The 16,023-nt window shown below is 48.7% G+C and overlaps 1 protein-coding gene across 2 annotated transcripts in view; it reads right to left on the bottom strand.

Moving 5' to 3' along the window:
- LOC146829602 (heat shock factor protein 3-like) overlaps positions 1–16,023 on the bottom strand; it is a 370,027-nt gene that overhangs the window by 99,222 nt on the left and 254,782 nt on the right. The window lies entirely within an intron of this gene.

The raw sequence follows: 16,023 nt of genomic DNA on the forward strand, positions 1-16,023 counted from the left end.
TAAAAGGAGGCCTAATCAATGCTAGATCACTTAGCAAACATTGTCAGGATGTTAGGGACCTAATCCTAGACCAGAAACTTGACTTCCTGTTCATTACTGAATCATTGCTGAAAGACTGGAGCAACCCCGATGTTGCAGTCACGCTTCCACCTGACTACAAAATCTACAGGAAGGACAGACTGAATGGCAGAGGCGGTGGTCTGGCCATCATCTACATGACTCAATGCACTGCTCCGGCTTTGACCTGGACTCGATCAAGGGCGCTGAAAGCTTAGGTTTCTGCATCTCCCTAAACGCCTGTACATCCTTCTCGGGAGCGCTGGTCTATCGTCCCCCAGGCCAAAGCTCCGCCTTCACAGACTCACTCGGAGATTCTTTAAGCCACCTCTTGCTTAGATATGCTAATTTTACACGGCTAGGCGACTTTAACCTTCATCAAGAAGCTAGAACTGAACCAGTTGACAATTTTCTCCAAAGTACAGAGTTACTTACTTTACACCAACTGGTGAAGGCCCCAACACATCAGGCGGGTCATATTCTAGACGGGGTCTGCTCCAACTTTATGGCCTTATCAGTAGACACCCCGCTCCCGATGATATGGTCAGACCATTTCTTTATTCCACTCACAATCAGGGCCCCACAGAAAAGTCGCCCTGCTATATTATCCTCTAGACCTCAACCCAGATGCAAACGGGCTCAACTAGCTGATAACCCGAAGCTGGCAGCCCACGCACAAGCACTTACGCCCGCACTGATAGGAAATACAGGGGGGGGGGGGGGGGGGAACTCTCACCTCCTACACTCCTGGCTTACAATGGTCTGTAATGATCTAATGCCACCAGAGAAACACAATAAGATTAAGAAATCAAAAACTCAGAAGGCCCCCTGGTTCACACCCGAATTAGCATTAAATCATCTCAACAGAAGCGGAAATGGAGAAGATTCTATAACAGCGCAGATAGAACAGCCTATAAGAAGAGCAGAAAACTCTACCACCTCCAGATCAGAACTGCCAAACAAGAGTATTACTCAAAGAGAATAATGGAGGCCAATTCAGATCAAAAAGTTATTTTCTCAATCATAAAATCTTTTACCAACCCGGAAGCGCTGCATAATGATTTACCCCCATCACAAACCTTGTGTGATGACATCTCAACTTATTTTGAAGAAAATAATCTTAATATCCAAAAGAACTTTTTAACCATTCCCAGTCAAGACTGGGATGATATCACCGAATCAGCTACCTTCGACACAGCTCACTGCATTAAAACCATCGAGCCGGTACCTTTAGAACTGACCTATGAGGCTATCATATCCTGCAAATCTGGTTCTCAATTAGATGCCTGTCCCCCCATAATTTTTCATAAAATCATTGATATAGTCAACCCGGTTATAAATCAAATAGTTAATTCTTCATTAAGCACGGGAATAGTACCAGACTAGTGGAAACTGGCACTGGTAAAACCTCTTCAAAAGAAACAAAACATCGATTCCTCCGTGCTCTCTAATCTCCGGCCCATTTCATTGCTCCCTCTACTAGGTAAAATTACAGAAAAATGTGTACATAGGGAACTTACCAAGTTCATTGAAACTGCTAATATCCTGCACCCACAACAATCAGGTTTTCGCCCAAAGCACTCAACAGAATCAGCCCTTCTGAAAGTCACTGACGCTTTAAAAATGCTGGCAGACAAAGGCAAGAAAGCAGGTCCTTATTTTACTCGATTTGTCGGCCGCATTCGATACCATTTCGCATGACATTCTTCTAAAGAGGCTCGAACGCGCCGGAATTGTAGGGACTGCGCAGGAATGGATTAAGTCATTTCTTACTAACCGCAGACAAGCAGTGACTCTTGGCACCTTCCTTTCAACAAAGAAAATTAGAACAGGTGTTCCACAAGGTTCTTCATTGAGCCCACTGTTGTTCAACATTTACATGACCCCGCTCATCTCCCTCATAAGCTCCTTCGGAATTGAAGTAGCGTCCTATGCAGACGATACTCAAATGATTGTATCTCTCGATAACAACAATGGAACTTCAAATGCTGCCTTTCTAAAGTAGTCCATTGGATGAGGGATAATCACCTTAGATGTAACACCGATAAGACTGAAATTCTTCCCATTGGGAAAGATGTAACCTTCCAGCCAGATATGTGGTGGCCAGAGGGAACTACTTCCCCTCCAGATATGGTTAAGGTAGCTAAGAATTTAGGGGTACAGTTCGATACTGCACTCTCCTTCCTCCCGCACACTTCGGCAATCGCCGGGTCCAGCTTCAGCCTTATCCGATCATTAAAAAAATTCTTTGATCTGATTCCATTCCACGCAAAGAAAACGGTTGCAGGGGCCCTGATTCTATCATGTCTAGACTACTGCAATAGCCTCTTCGCAGGAGCCAACAAAGCCACAGTAAAAAAATTGCAGGTGGTCCAAAACGCAGCGGCACGGCTTGTCGTGAGGCTCCCACATAGAGCTTCAGCATCTGCTGCTCTCAATGCCTTACACTGGCTTCCGATTCACAAGGGAATCCTTTTCAAAATCCTCCTAATCACATATAGAGCCACGATTAAATCAGGACCTAAGTGTCTCTCGGCACATTTCTCCCCTTATATTACTACTAGGACTCTTAGATCTTAGACAGCTAACCTCCTTAAACCTCCCACCTTTAAACTGATAACAATAGGTGGAAAAACTATTGCCGCGCTAGGGACCAAGGCCTGGAATGCCCTCCCAGTCAAATTAAGACTACAGAGAATATAAATTCAATTCAGGAAGGCTCTGAAGACATGGATTTATAATACCCCTGATGCTTGCTGTCTTACAATGCTCCAACATAGCATGTATAAGTACGCCCAGGACCCCCCTCACCTCAAACTCCTTAGCGCCAGGATACCCCTCGCGGAGTGACAGTTAGCGCTTTATAAATTTCTATTACATTACATTCCAAGCTGCTCAGCTCCTTTGCAACAAGGCACCAACAGTCCTCATGTTCAAAGCATCACATTCCAGAATACATCATAATACATACTGAAAGTTCTGCAGTAGAATTAAATTACCAGGCACAGCCATGGCAATCTAAAGCAACAATAGTAAATACCACACCACCCCGGAGGCTGGTGCAGTACAAGATGACGGGGCTCCGTAAGTTAGGCCCATGCCTCCTCCAAGTTGTCAAAGAAGTGTGACTGCGAGTCGTAGAGCACTCGAAATCATGCAGGGTAAAGGCACATACGAGAAAGGCTCAGGTTGCATAGGATTTCCGCTGAGGTTGGACCTGGCCAGTGTAATCTGGGAAGATCCTAATACGACCAGATTGATGCGGTTGGTGACCCGTTGCCCTCGCCCCTTTTAGAATTGCATCCCTGTCTCTGTAGTTTTGTAATCTAGCTAACATAGGGCAAGGTGGGGCTCCTGGAGAGGTTTTTGAGCCAGCAATCTATGGGCTCTTTCAAACAGGTAAGCATTGTCTAGCAAGGACGGGATTCACTGCTCCAAAAATGAGTCTGGTGAGGTGCCCTCAGCCCCTTCACAGAATCCGACAAACTGGAGATTATTACAGTGGGCCCAGTTTTCAAACGTCCTCCGCTTGGTTGTAAAGAGTTTTAGTTGATTGAGAGAGGCGGGCCACCTCAGCGGAGGGTTCTTGCAATGAGTCTTCAGTTCGGAGATCCTACTTTCTGTTCTGTTACCCAGATGACAGCGAGTCAGAGGTCCTGCCTTAGCAGGGACACATGGGCCCAGACATCTCCAATCTTGGGTCTTAAGTGCAGATTTAAGAGTCCTGAATGGCCTGCAATATTACAGATGTTGTCCCCACAGAGGGAAACTGGTTAACTGGCTTCTCCCCACCAGGGGGGCACCTCCTGCTCCCTCCAGGGGGCAGTATATTTGTCCATTTTGACTTGGGCCCCTTTGTCGCAACCCAAGATGCCTCTTGTTGCAGCAAGCAGGAAGACTTGATAGTTGCAAGCGGGCCTCCGCTTCACGGCTCACCTCTCTTCGGTGCAGGCCATCAACTCTCAGAACAGGTGATAAATGGTTATCTGACCTACTTATCCCTTGAGGCAGCACAAGCAGTCAGATCCCGGTGGGCAGTGGACAGATATCAGAGTCAAGGCCATCTACAATGTATATTGACGTGTGCCCAAATCCCACACTGGGACCTTTGGAGGGGGCGGGGAGGCCCCAGCCCACCAACTCCCACATGGCATCACTGCTGTCACCAAACCCGCATGCAGGAAGTCGCTGCATCTATGCACAAGTCCACCTAGGTCCCAGCAGCCAAATTCAGAGTCACGCTCCCACAAGAGGACCGTGCACTATGCTCGATGGCTCTCTCCTCAAGGTCTCCTGGCCTTGGGCCGGTCACCCCCTCACACCGTGCACACTCCTCAGGAGTGAGCTCAGGCTGCCCCTCGTTCCCGCCAGTGCCGCCGCTGCCAGCAGCTGTGACCCTGCGCACCGCTGACTGAGCCCAGGCTGCCCCTCGTTGCCACCAGCGCCGCCGCTGCCAGCAGCTGTGTTCCTGTGCACCGCTGATTGGTGCTCAGACCCCGCCTGCGCCGCGTTTGTATTGCTAATCCGATTGTCTGTGTAATTCTGCTCCTTGTTTTCTCCTGTGCCCCGTGTAGTTTATTTTTTGTTCCTCTGTGTTTTTGTTCCCCTCCGGTCTCTCCCGGCCCCTGCCGCGCTTCCCGCCACCTCCCCGCTCCCCGCCGCTGCCCCCTGCGGCCCCGCCCCCTTCCCTATACAGCCCTACCCATTCGCCGCCCCGCTCCCGCCTCCCAGCTGCTCCTCCCTCGCTCCGCCCCCCCACTCTCCACTTATGGCAGAGTGGCAAACGCGCAGCGTTGACGCGCAGCGGGCGCGCCCTAAGCGCGCCGAAGGTGCGCCAAAGGTAAGCCCGTCTGCGCCCGTCCGCGTCTGGACCGCGCCCAGTGCCAGGACCCCTGGCCCCCGTAGCGCCCACCCGCCGGACGTACGACGCCGCCACCCTCAACGCACTCAACACCGGCCGATCCCCTGGATGCTACCGAGCCACCCCGAGACGCACCCACGGACCCTTCAGCTGCCACGCCTGCAAGTTCACCTGCACCCGAACCGGCACTGCACCAGCACCCACCAAGCCGAACACCAGCAGCAACCACCTGAAGTGCATCCTGCTCAACACCCGCTCCGTCCACAGACACGCCGTTCAACTCTGGAGCCTCCTCGACACCACAGCCCCTGACGTCGCCTTCCTCACGGAAACCTGGATGAACGACTCCTCAGAACCCGACATCGCCATCGACATCCCGGACGGATACAAGATCACCCGTAGGGAACGCGTCAACCAGATGGGAGGAGGCATCGCCATCATCTACAGGGACACCATCCGCATCACGACCAACACCGACGACACCCTGACATCCGCCGAACACCTGCACTTCCAGATCCACACCGACCCCAAGACCACCCTCAGAGGCACCCTCATCTACCGACCCCCGGGACCACGCACACAATTCAGCGACGACATCGCCGACTTCATCAGCCCGCACGCCCTCCCCTCCGCTGACTACATCCTCCTCGGAGACATCAACTTCCACCTGGAGAACAACAACGACCGCAACACTACCACCCTACTTGACAACCTCGCCAACCTCGGACTCAAGCAGCTGGTGTCCACCCCCACCCACCTCGCCGGACACACACTCGACGCTGTCTTCTCATCCAGCAAGGACATCGTCTTCAGCCACGCCACCGGACTCCACTGGACGGACCACAGCTGCGTCCACTTCACCTTCAGAAGAACCACGACCCACCACCACCAGCAACAGGTTGCTCGTAGAAGCTGGAACAAGATCACAGCAGACCAGCTCGCTGCTTCCCTGAGCCAGCACCCTCCCGCCAGCTCAGCGAACCCCAGCCAGGCCGCCGACAACCTCACGAAGTGGATCAGCAACTGCGCGGACGAACTCGCCCCACTGAGGACCCCACCTAGCAGACCCGGCAGCAAGAAGGCCCCATGGCTCACCGACGAACTCAAGAGCTCCAAGAAGAACTGCCGAGCCCTCGAGAAAGCCTGGAGAAGGGAGCCAACACCGGACAACATGACTGCCCTCAAGCTCGCCACCCGGAAGCACCATCAACTGATCCACGCCACCAAGAAAACAGCATTCAAGGACCGGCTGGACAACAACGCACACAACTGCAAGGAACTCTTCAACATCGTGAAAGAGCTCTCCAACCCCAACGCCGGAACCAACGACATCACCCCATCGCAAGACCTCTGCAACTCCCTCGCCTCCTACTTCCACAACAAGATCGCAGACATACACAACAGCTTCAGCACACAACCAACGCTCCCCACGACCGCACCAACGCCCCCCACCACCACCCTCAACGCCTGGACCCCGATCAACACAGAAGACACCACCCGCAAGATGAACACCATCCACTCCGGATCTCCGACCGACCCCTGCCCTCACCACATCTTCAACAAGGCCGACGCTGTCATCGCTCCCCACCTGCGGGACATCATCAACACCTCCTTCGACACCGCCACCTTCCCTGAGAGCTGGAAGCACGCCAAACTCAGCGCTCTACTCAAGAAACCCACAGCGGACCCCACCGAACTCAAAAACTACCGCCCCATCTCGCTCCTCCCGTTTCCAGCCAAAGTCATCGAGAAGACCGTCAACAAGCAGCTGGCCGCCTTCCTCGAGACGAATGGATCCCTCGACCCCTCACAGTCTGGCTTCCGAGCCAACCACAGCACCGAGACCGCCCTCATCGCTGCCACCGATGACATCCGAGCCCTGCTGGACAACGGAGAAACGGCGGCCCTCATCCTCCTTGACCTCTCCGCAGCATTCAACACTGTCTGCCACAGCACCCTAGTGCAGCGCCTCAGCAACGTCGGAATCCAGGAGAAGGCACTGGAATGGATCATCTCCTTCCTCAGCGGAAGGACACAGAGAGTCCGCCTACCACCGTACAAGTCAGAGGCCACCGAAGTCATCTGCGGCGTCCCTCAAGGATCCTCGCTCAGCCCCACCCTCTTCAACGTCTACATGAGCCCCCTCGCGGCCTTCGCACGCCAACACAACCTCAACATTATCTCCTACGCCGACGACACCCAGCTGATCCTCTCCCTGACCAACGACCCCGCCGCCGCCAGAACCAACCTCCACGAAGGGATGAAAGACGTAGCCGAGTGGATGACGACCAGCCGCCTGAAACTGAACTCAGACAAGACGGAAGTCCTCATCCTGGGCTCCTCGCCCTCCGCCTGGGACGACTCCTGGTGGCCCCCCGCCCTGGGCACCGCACCCAAACCGACAGACCACGCACGCAACCTGGGCTTCATCCTGGACTCCTCCCTCTCCATGACCAGACAAGTCAACGCCGTCTCCTCATCATGCTTCAACATCCTACGCATGCTACGCAAGATCTTCCGGTGGATCCCCACCGAGACCAGGAAGACGGTCACCCAGGCCCTCGTCACCAGCCGACTGGACTACGGCAACGCCCTCTAACCGGAACCACCGCCAAGCTCCAGAAGAGACTCCAGCGGATCCAGAACGCCTCAGCCAGACTCATCCTCGACATCCACCGACGCAGCCACATCTCCGGACATCTGAGAGACCTGCACTGGCTCTCCGTCAACAAGAGAATCACCTTCCGTCTCCTGACCCACGCACACAAAGCCCTACACGACCAAGGCCCGAGCTACCTCAACAACCGCCTCAACTTCTACGCTCCCAAACGCCACCTCCGATCGACCAGTCACGCCCTCGCCGCCGTCCCCCGCATCCGAAGAGCGACAACAGGAGGAAGGTCCTTCTCCTACCTGGCCGCCAAGACCTGGAACTCCCTCCCTCCCGACCTGCGCCTGACCCAAGACCACCTTCAGGAAGAAGCTCAAGACCTGGCTGTTTGAGCAGTAGCGGCACCCTCCCCCCCCCCCCCAAGCGCCTTGAGACCCTCCGGGTGATTAGTGCGCTCTATAAATACCTTGATTGATTGAAAGGACTTGATTGCAGTCTCAGCTGCATTCAAGCACCAAATTTAGGCTCTGCCCCCCTCGCCTCGCATACATGGAGGGGCTCCCCAGGTCGACTGCTGCAGTCATCTGCTTTGGCCGGCAGATCTTTGATCAGTGACACAGCAGCCCTCAACACGGCTGCAGGATGCGCTTGGGCCGTTCTTCAAGCCCAGGCTGACATCTTGCAGAAGAATGGCATTTTCTTGGCATGAGAGTGAATCGCACTTCCTAGCAAGATACCACATTTGAATCTCTTCCATTTGAGTGCATTACTCCTTGTGGATGGTCTGATAGCTTCTCTGAGGATCCATATACAGCCCTCAGGCAAATCTTAATGTCCATACTGTATTATCTAAGGAGCAATACTGACAAATTCAAGGATTGGGATGGAAGATTTGCCTCCCATTGTGCACAGAAATTTGTGATTGCAAGGCAACCTCCTGCTAGGTTTGAGCGATAGATGAGGTAGCTCTGGATTCTACAATGGTCTTGGACATTCCTGAGCTATCAGGATCATGGTCGGGTACGATCGTTTGAGTTAGATTATCACGGATTGATTAAGTGGTATTGGAGGAAAAGCATACCGAAATATGTTGGACCAGTTCTCTGGATCCAAAGTCGTGGCATTTTAAGTTTGGTGCTGTGACAATTAGGTCTATTTTTGGATAACCCCAGTCTTTGAAGATGAGCTGCAAGCCTGGTTGTCTAGTTCCCATCTGTGGTTTTCATAGAAACATCTGCTGAATAAATCTACTTGCTTGTTTTGCAGACTTGACAGATGAACAGCAGGACAAATTTCTGGACACGAGTCAATACCAAATCGTGTGTGCTTCTAATGATGAAGTCTGCGGTTTATCAATGATTTATCACTTAGGGCCACGTGTACTACCATTTCATTTTGCGACTCGCAAATTGCAATCTAAGCGACTCGCAATCTGCGATTCGCAAAATGAGATTTATTCATGTGTCTCAGACACTGTTAGCGATTCCCAATGAGGCTGCAAATGAACTACCTCATTAAAATTCATGAGATAGGTCGCAATTTGCGACCCATTGGGAATGGCCTGTAATCAGAGATGACTGGCTTTAAAAAAAAAAAAAAAAAAAAAAAGCTATTTTTTTGTTTTAAAAATGTAGCCCAATGCATTAAAAAATAAAAATACAAAGTTTCCTTTTAATTTGTTAAGAGTAGGAAGTGGTCTGTGAGGCCATTGCCTGCTCCTAAACATTTTTGCTACCATCCAAAAAGGGGAAGAGGTCCCGTGGGAACCCCTTCCCGTTAGCGACTGGCTTGACACCTACTTGTAGTAGGCAGTAAACTGCAATTAGAATGCGGTCGCAAAACAATCGTACATCTCCCTGCAACTCGCTATTAGGAAGAGACACCCTTGGTACGCCCCTTCCTACTAGCAACTGGCAAAACATTTTGCGAGTCCATAATAGGTTAGTGATTCGCCGACTAGGGTTGATACATGGCAAAAGCCTTTTTAGCGGTAGCACACAGGCCGAATATCCATTTGTGACTGCTAAAAACAGTAGTACGTGTGACCCTTAGACAATAAAACTATAAAAACCCTACACGATTGATGAGAACTTGCTGTAACGAGCCTTGCTGTTTTTATATGTTGATACACTTGTTGATCACGATTTATCACTTGAGTTCATCACCTCAAAACAGAGCACCAAGGATATTTTGTTATACACCCAATTTATTGTTACTAGGGAACAGTGGTTTATTTGCTATACTTTATGGGAGAAGCCTTTGGCAATCAATGATGCCTTTTCCTTTTCCTTTTCTTCCTCAGCTCTGAGGTTTTCCAATTTTCCACTGAGGCGGCATGACTTCCCTGTCTTTCAGTGCTCATTTTAAAATTTTTAGGCAGTGTTGACAGTCTTTAAAAATGTTGGAGGATGGCCAATAGACCACACACGTCAGAGAGAGTCTGAATAGGTATTCTTTCTCCAACATTTAACTTTACAAATAGTGAAGGCATATTGAAGGAAGAGAAAATCCCCAAGTTGTTAAAATTACAGAGAAAACCTTAAATCTTCAAAAATTGTAAAATTAAGTTGTTAAAATTGACTTTCTGAAGAACAAATCCTCAGAAAATAGAGGTAAAACCTCTGAAGTGTTCTGAGATCCAGTCAGCATACGCAGGAAAAAAAACTAAGCCTGTGAGGTAAACTTCCAGTGCAGTGAATGCTGTGTAATGGAAGCATGTGGCTCTCTTAAAGTTAGTGTTTGCTGATTGCAGCTAATGCTGTTAGAACTAGACAGGCACCTTTCCCTTCATTTTTTCTCTGCAGCTACAGCAGGATTTAAGGGAGTGTTTTTATGTTATAGAATCTCCCACATTAAATGTTGCAATTATAATTACACTACTGTAGCTTTCTACAAAAAAATGCAGTTAAAGCTGTCAGACTTATGGAGGTGTCACCTGAATGTTCAACATTGAGGTGGCTACCTCCATCGCCAGATATAAATATAGATTTGAAATTGATCCAGGGTTCCCGCACGCAGACAGGACTATTCTACATTCATGACTATCAGTGAAAAACCCATGATGCAGAATAAGAAAATAAGTTACTTACCTGTAAACTGTGTTATCCAGTATTGGTATCTTTCAAAGATTCACATGCTTGAATCATTCCCCGTCGTTGAAGTGGGAGTCCCACGGTACATAAAATGCAATAAGTAATTACTCTAACATTAAAGTTATAGAGAAAAAAACCATTCACTTATCTCGTCCTAGTCATAGGTATGGTCCAAACTCCAGCCAATCAGGGGACAGCACCCTCTCCACAGAGGCTCCAGGCTCTCAGATTGTCAAGCACAAGTCTAGTATAAAAATACAATAAAACAGGGGAGCCTCTATGGGGAGGAGGGTGGGTCGCATGTGAATCTATGAAAGATACCAATACTGGAGAACCACCGTTTACAGTTAAGTAACTTATTTTCTTCTCCACGATTCGGGTATCTTACATTGATTCACATGCTTGAATCAGAGTAGATAGCAGTTATCACATAGGTATGAATGTTCATACAAAAAAGTATTTAGTACACAGAGTGCGAAAAAAAACTGTACATCACCCAGTGTATATCACACTTATGTACTACTTATTTATATACATATATAATAATCTGACAATGCCTATGCACAGAATAACAGTGACCTTGAATATAGCATTTTTTTTATATTTAAAGGAAGGTGGGAAGGATAGAGGTTCACCTTATAGAAAAAGATTACGTAGCACCGCCTGTCCCACAGCTGTATCAGTACTACTTGCAGCTTCCAGAGAGTAATGCTTGGTAAAAGTGTGCCTGCTGGACCAAGTTGCTGCATTGTAAATTTGCTGAATAGGCACACCGGCAAAGAGAGCTGTCGAGGAGGAGACTGCTCTCCTCGAATGCGCTTTCACTGTTCAATGTAGAGGTTTGTCTGCTTGCTGATGGCAAAACTGGAGAGCACAGGAAATTCAGCGTGCTATAGTTTATTTAGTCACTGGATATCCTTTCCTGATTTTGCCATAACCCACAAAAACTGATCAACCTTACGGATACAGGCTGTTTTCTGCAAGTAAACTTTTATACATCTGGGAATATACGGCCCATTCCGCTGTGTCTGTGGATTAGGGAAGAAAGTCTTTAGGATGACTGGTTTGTTTAAGCAAAAATCTGATGGGACCTTAGGAATAAAGGTAGGATTTATCCGAAGTATAACAGAGTCTTTACTAAACTGGAGAAAAGGATGTCAAGTGGAGACAGCATGTATGTCGCTTACTCGTCTAGCTGAAGTAAGAGCCAGTAGAAGTGATGTTTTCCATTAAATTCATTTAAGGTCAGCTCTATGAATAAGCTCAAAGGGAACTTTCATAAGTTGCGCTAATACAATGTTGAGATGCCAAGGCGGAGGTGGACGCCTAATTGGAGGGAACATTCTAAACAATCCCTTAAAAGGAAAATGCTACTTACCAGTATGCATCTGTTCTTGGCATGTAGAGCTGCAGATCCACACACTATGCATAGATCGCCATCTGGTGTTGGGTCCGGATGTTTGCACTTGTTTTTGTCTTGGAAAAGTCTTTGGAAGTCACGAGGTAGGTGACTCCTCCTTTGGATGATAGTGCGCATGGGCATCGGCTCCATCTTCAGATTGTTTTTCGCCAGCAGGGAAATGATGGAGTTTTGTGAGAAACAGATAAAATGCCCCATGTATGCTGTATCTAAATAAGATAGTACTGGAACAGATAAAGGTAGCCGGGGAGGTGGGTGGGCGTGTGTGGAACTGCAGCACTACATGCCAAGAACAGATGCATACTGCTAAGTAGCATTTTCTGTTCGAGGCATAGGAGCTGCAGATCACACACTATGCATAGATTGTATAGCAGTACCCATCCCTAGCGGCGACCACCTGTATCTGTTGCAGTAGTATGAAATAGTGTTTTGAGTACAGCCTGGCCCACACTAGCTTGCTGTTTAGATTGCACATCTACACAATAGTGCTTTGTGAATGTGTGCGATGTAGACCATGTAGCTGCTTTGCATATGTCATCTAGGAGAATGTTCCCTAAAAATGCCATTGAAGCCCCTATCTTTCGTGTAGAGTGGGCTTTAGGAAGAATAGATAATGTACGTTTTGCTTTGTGATAGCAAATTTGGATGCATTTGACGATCCACCTTGCTATCCCAGACTTTGATATGGGGTTGCCTTTATGTGCTGGTGAAAATGACACGAAAAGTTGTTTAGTCTTGCAAAACTGTTTTGTTCTTCCAATATAATAAAGCAGTGCTCTTTTAACCGACAGTGTGAGGAGCTCTTTCTGCGACTGTCTGTGGTTGCGAGAAAATCACTGGCAGTTTCACAGACTGGTTGAGATGGAAGTGAGAAATCATTTTAGGAAGGAATTTTGGATTAGTTCTGAGAACCACTTTGTTATGATGTAGTTGTAAAAATGGTTCTTGGATAGTGAGTGCTTGTAGCTCACTTACTCTTCTAAGGGAAGTAATGGCCACTAGGTAAGCGACTTTCCATGTTAGAAATTGTAGCTCATGTTTGTGCAGAGGTTCGAATGGAGGGCCCATTAGTCTTGTGAGAACAATGTTCAAATTCCACACAGGTGATGGTGGAACCCTGGGAGGAATTATTATTTTGAGGCCTTCCATAAACGCTTGATGGCAGGTACTCTGAATAGTGACAGGTGTTGTCTATTTTGTAAATATGTCGCTATAGCAGCGAGGTGTAATCTAATGGACGTGTATGCCGAGTTACACCTGTGGAGATGCAGTAGATAACCTATGATGTGTTGAATAGACACATCTAAAGGATTGATGTTGTTGTGACAATATTACGAATCTTTTCCACTTGGCTGCATAGCAGGCTCTAGTGGTGGGGCGTCTAGCCTCTTTGATAACATTCATACAGTCAGGGGGAAGGTTACAGTAACCAAATTCTAGGACCTCAGGAGCCAGATCGCTAGGTTGAGCTGTGCTGGATCGGGGTGTCTGATCTCTCCACGGTTCTGGGTTAGGAGTTGTGGGGAGAGGTGTAGTTTTTGGTGCGGGACTACAGATAGTTCCAGTAATGTGGTGTACCACGGTTGTCTGGCCCATGTTGGAGCAACTAGGATGAGAGTCAGTGAATGTTGCTGCAGTTTTCGCACACGACCAGTGGAATGAGTGGGAGAGGCGGAAAAGGGTATGCAAATCTGCCTGACCAAGTCATTCATATCGCATTGCCTTTGGACAATGGGTGTGGATATCTGGCGGCAAAGCTTGGGCATTTGGTGTTTTTGTGTGTGGCGAGGAGATCTATCTCTGGTTGCCCCCACATATGGAAAAACGGTTGAAGAACTTGTGGATGAAGTTCCCACTCGTTAATCTGTTGCGTTTGACGACTTAACAGATCGGCGATATTGTTCTGGACTCCCGGGACATGTTGGGCTAGGAGAAAAATGTCCTGAGGAATAGCCCATCTCCATATGCTTTGCGCTAGTTGCGAAAGCTGTAGGGAGTGTGTCCCGCCTTGCTTCTGAATGCAGTACAAGGCTGTCATGTTGTCTGTGCGGACTAGGACAGCCTTGCGCCTGATATGTGTTTTTGGAATGACGTTAAGGCCAAAAATATGGCTAGTAAATCCAGGTGATTGATGTGAAGTATCTTTTGGTGAGGAGTCCACCTACCCTGCATGGTGTGATGTAATAGATGAGCTCCCCAGCCGGAGAGCGATGCGTCCGCTGTTAGCACAATCTGTGGAACTGGCTCGATGAACGGTCGCCCTTTGGAAAGGTTCTTGGTGTTCCACCATTGCAGAGAGCGATGAGTGCAACCATCTACCAACACCAGATCTGTCAGCTGACCCTGAGCCTGGTTCCACTGACGTGCTAAGCATTCCTGCAAAGGGCGCATCTGGAGTGTTGCGTGAGGTACTATAAATATGCAAGAGGCCATCATCCCTATGAGTTGCATGAACACTAGTTGGAAGAGTGTTGCGTCTGAAATTTGGTTATGAGGGCTTGTATGCTTGCTATCCTGGCTGGACTGGGATATGCAAGTGCTTTTGAGGTGTCTATTGTGGCACCTAGGTACTGTTGTATGTGGGACGGTTGTAGGTGAGACTTTGCGTGGTTTACTGTGAACCCCAAGTCGAGGAGTAGCTGGATTGTGGCGTGAGTGTGATGTACGCACTGATTGTATGAGTTGGCTTTTATGAGCCAATCGTCCAAGTACGGGAAGACGTGAATGTGCTGTCTTCTTAGATGAGCTGCGACTACTGCCAGACAAAAGGTGAAAACTCTGGGTGCTGTGGTGACTCCGAAAGGGAGTACCTTGAATTGGTAGTGTTGACCGTCCACTACAAACCTGAGATATTTCCTGTGAGAGGTGTGAATGGGAATATGAAAGTAGGCGTCCTTGAGAAAGTGGCAAGGAAGTCGCCTTGTGAGAGAAGAGGAAGGACCTGTTGAAGTGTGACCATGTGAAAATGGTCTGAGTGTATGTACAGATTTAGGGGTCTGAGATCTAGTATAGGTCTCAGAGAACCGTCCTTCTTTGGAATGAGAAAGTACAGGGAGTAAACTTTTGTTGATGCAGTGCAACTGGTTCTATTGCATGTTTTTATAGGAGGGAGATTACCTCCTGCTTTATCAGCGATAAGTGTTCTGGTGACATTGGGCGCTGTCTGGGTGGCATGTTTGGGGGTAGATGTGAGTTCTACACAGTAACCTGACAGAACTATTTGTCTCACCAACCTATCTGTGGTAATGTTGTTCCATACAGGAAGGAACTGAAGCAATCTTCCCCCGACCGGAGTGGAATGTTCTGGGGGGAGCAGAGAGAAGTAATTGAATAGTGGTAGAGGCAGAGCGGGTATTGTTGGTCTTGCCTTTGCCCTTGTTATTATTGCCTCTGTAGCCTCCTCTTTGGTAACCTCTGATGAATGTAGTTTGGGTGGGAGTTTTGTAAGATGTAGATGGGTTGTCTGAGGAGTATCCTCTGGAGGTGCCCCTGTAAGAGGAGCAACGAAAGGAACGTCTGGGAGATTGCGATTGCAACGCTCCCATTGATTTAGCCGTGTCAGTGTCTTTCTTCATCTTTTCTAGAGATGAATCCACTGTAGGTCCAAGTGTTGCTGGTCGAACGGCTGATTAAGAATGGCAGTCTGGACTTCAGGTTTGAAACCTGAAATGCGTAGCCAAGCATGTCTACGCAGCAGGACACTTGTGTTGATAGCTCGTGAGGCGGTGTCTGCTACGTCTAGAGCGCAGCGGATGGAGGTGTTGGTAATAAGCTTACTCTCCTGTATTAGGTCGTTAATCTAAGTTTTATATTTTTCAGGGAGATGCTGAAGTAGGGTCTGTAGCTCGTCATAATGAGCCATTTCATACCTCGCTAACAAAGCTTGCGTGTTGGCGATACACCGTATGTTAACTGCTTGTGACGCTGTGCGCTTGCCAGAGGCGTCTAAGAGTTTAGACTCTTTGCCGGGAGGTGGAGCATC

Source organism: Triturus cristatus, chromosome 5_2, assembly GCF_964204655.1.
Source record: "Triturus cristatus chromosome 5_2, aTriCri1.1, whole genome shotgun sequence".
In the NCBI taxonomy this organism is placed as follows: Eukaryota; Metazoa; Chordata; class Amphibia; order Caudata; family Salamandridae; genus Triturus; species Triturus cristatus.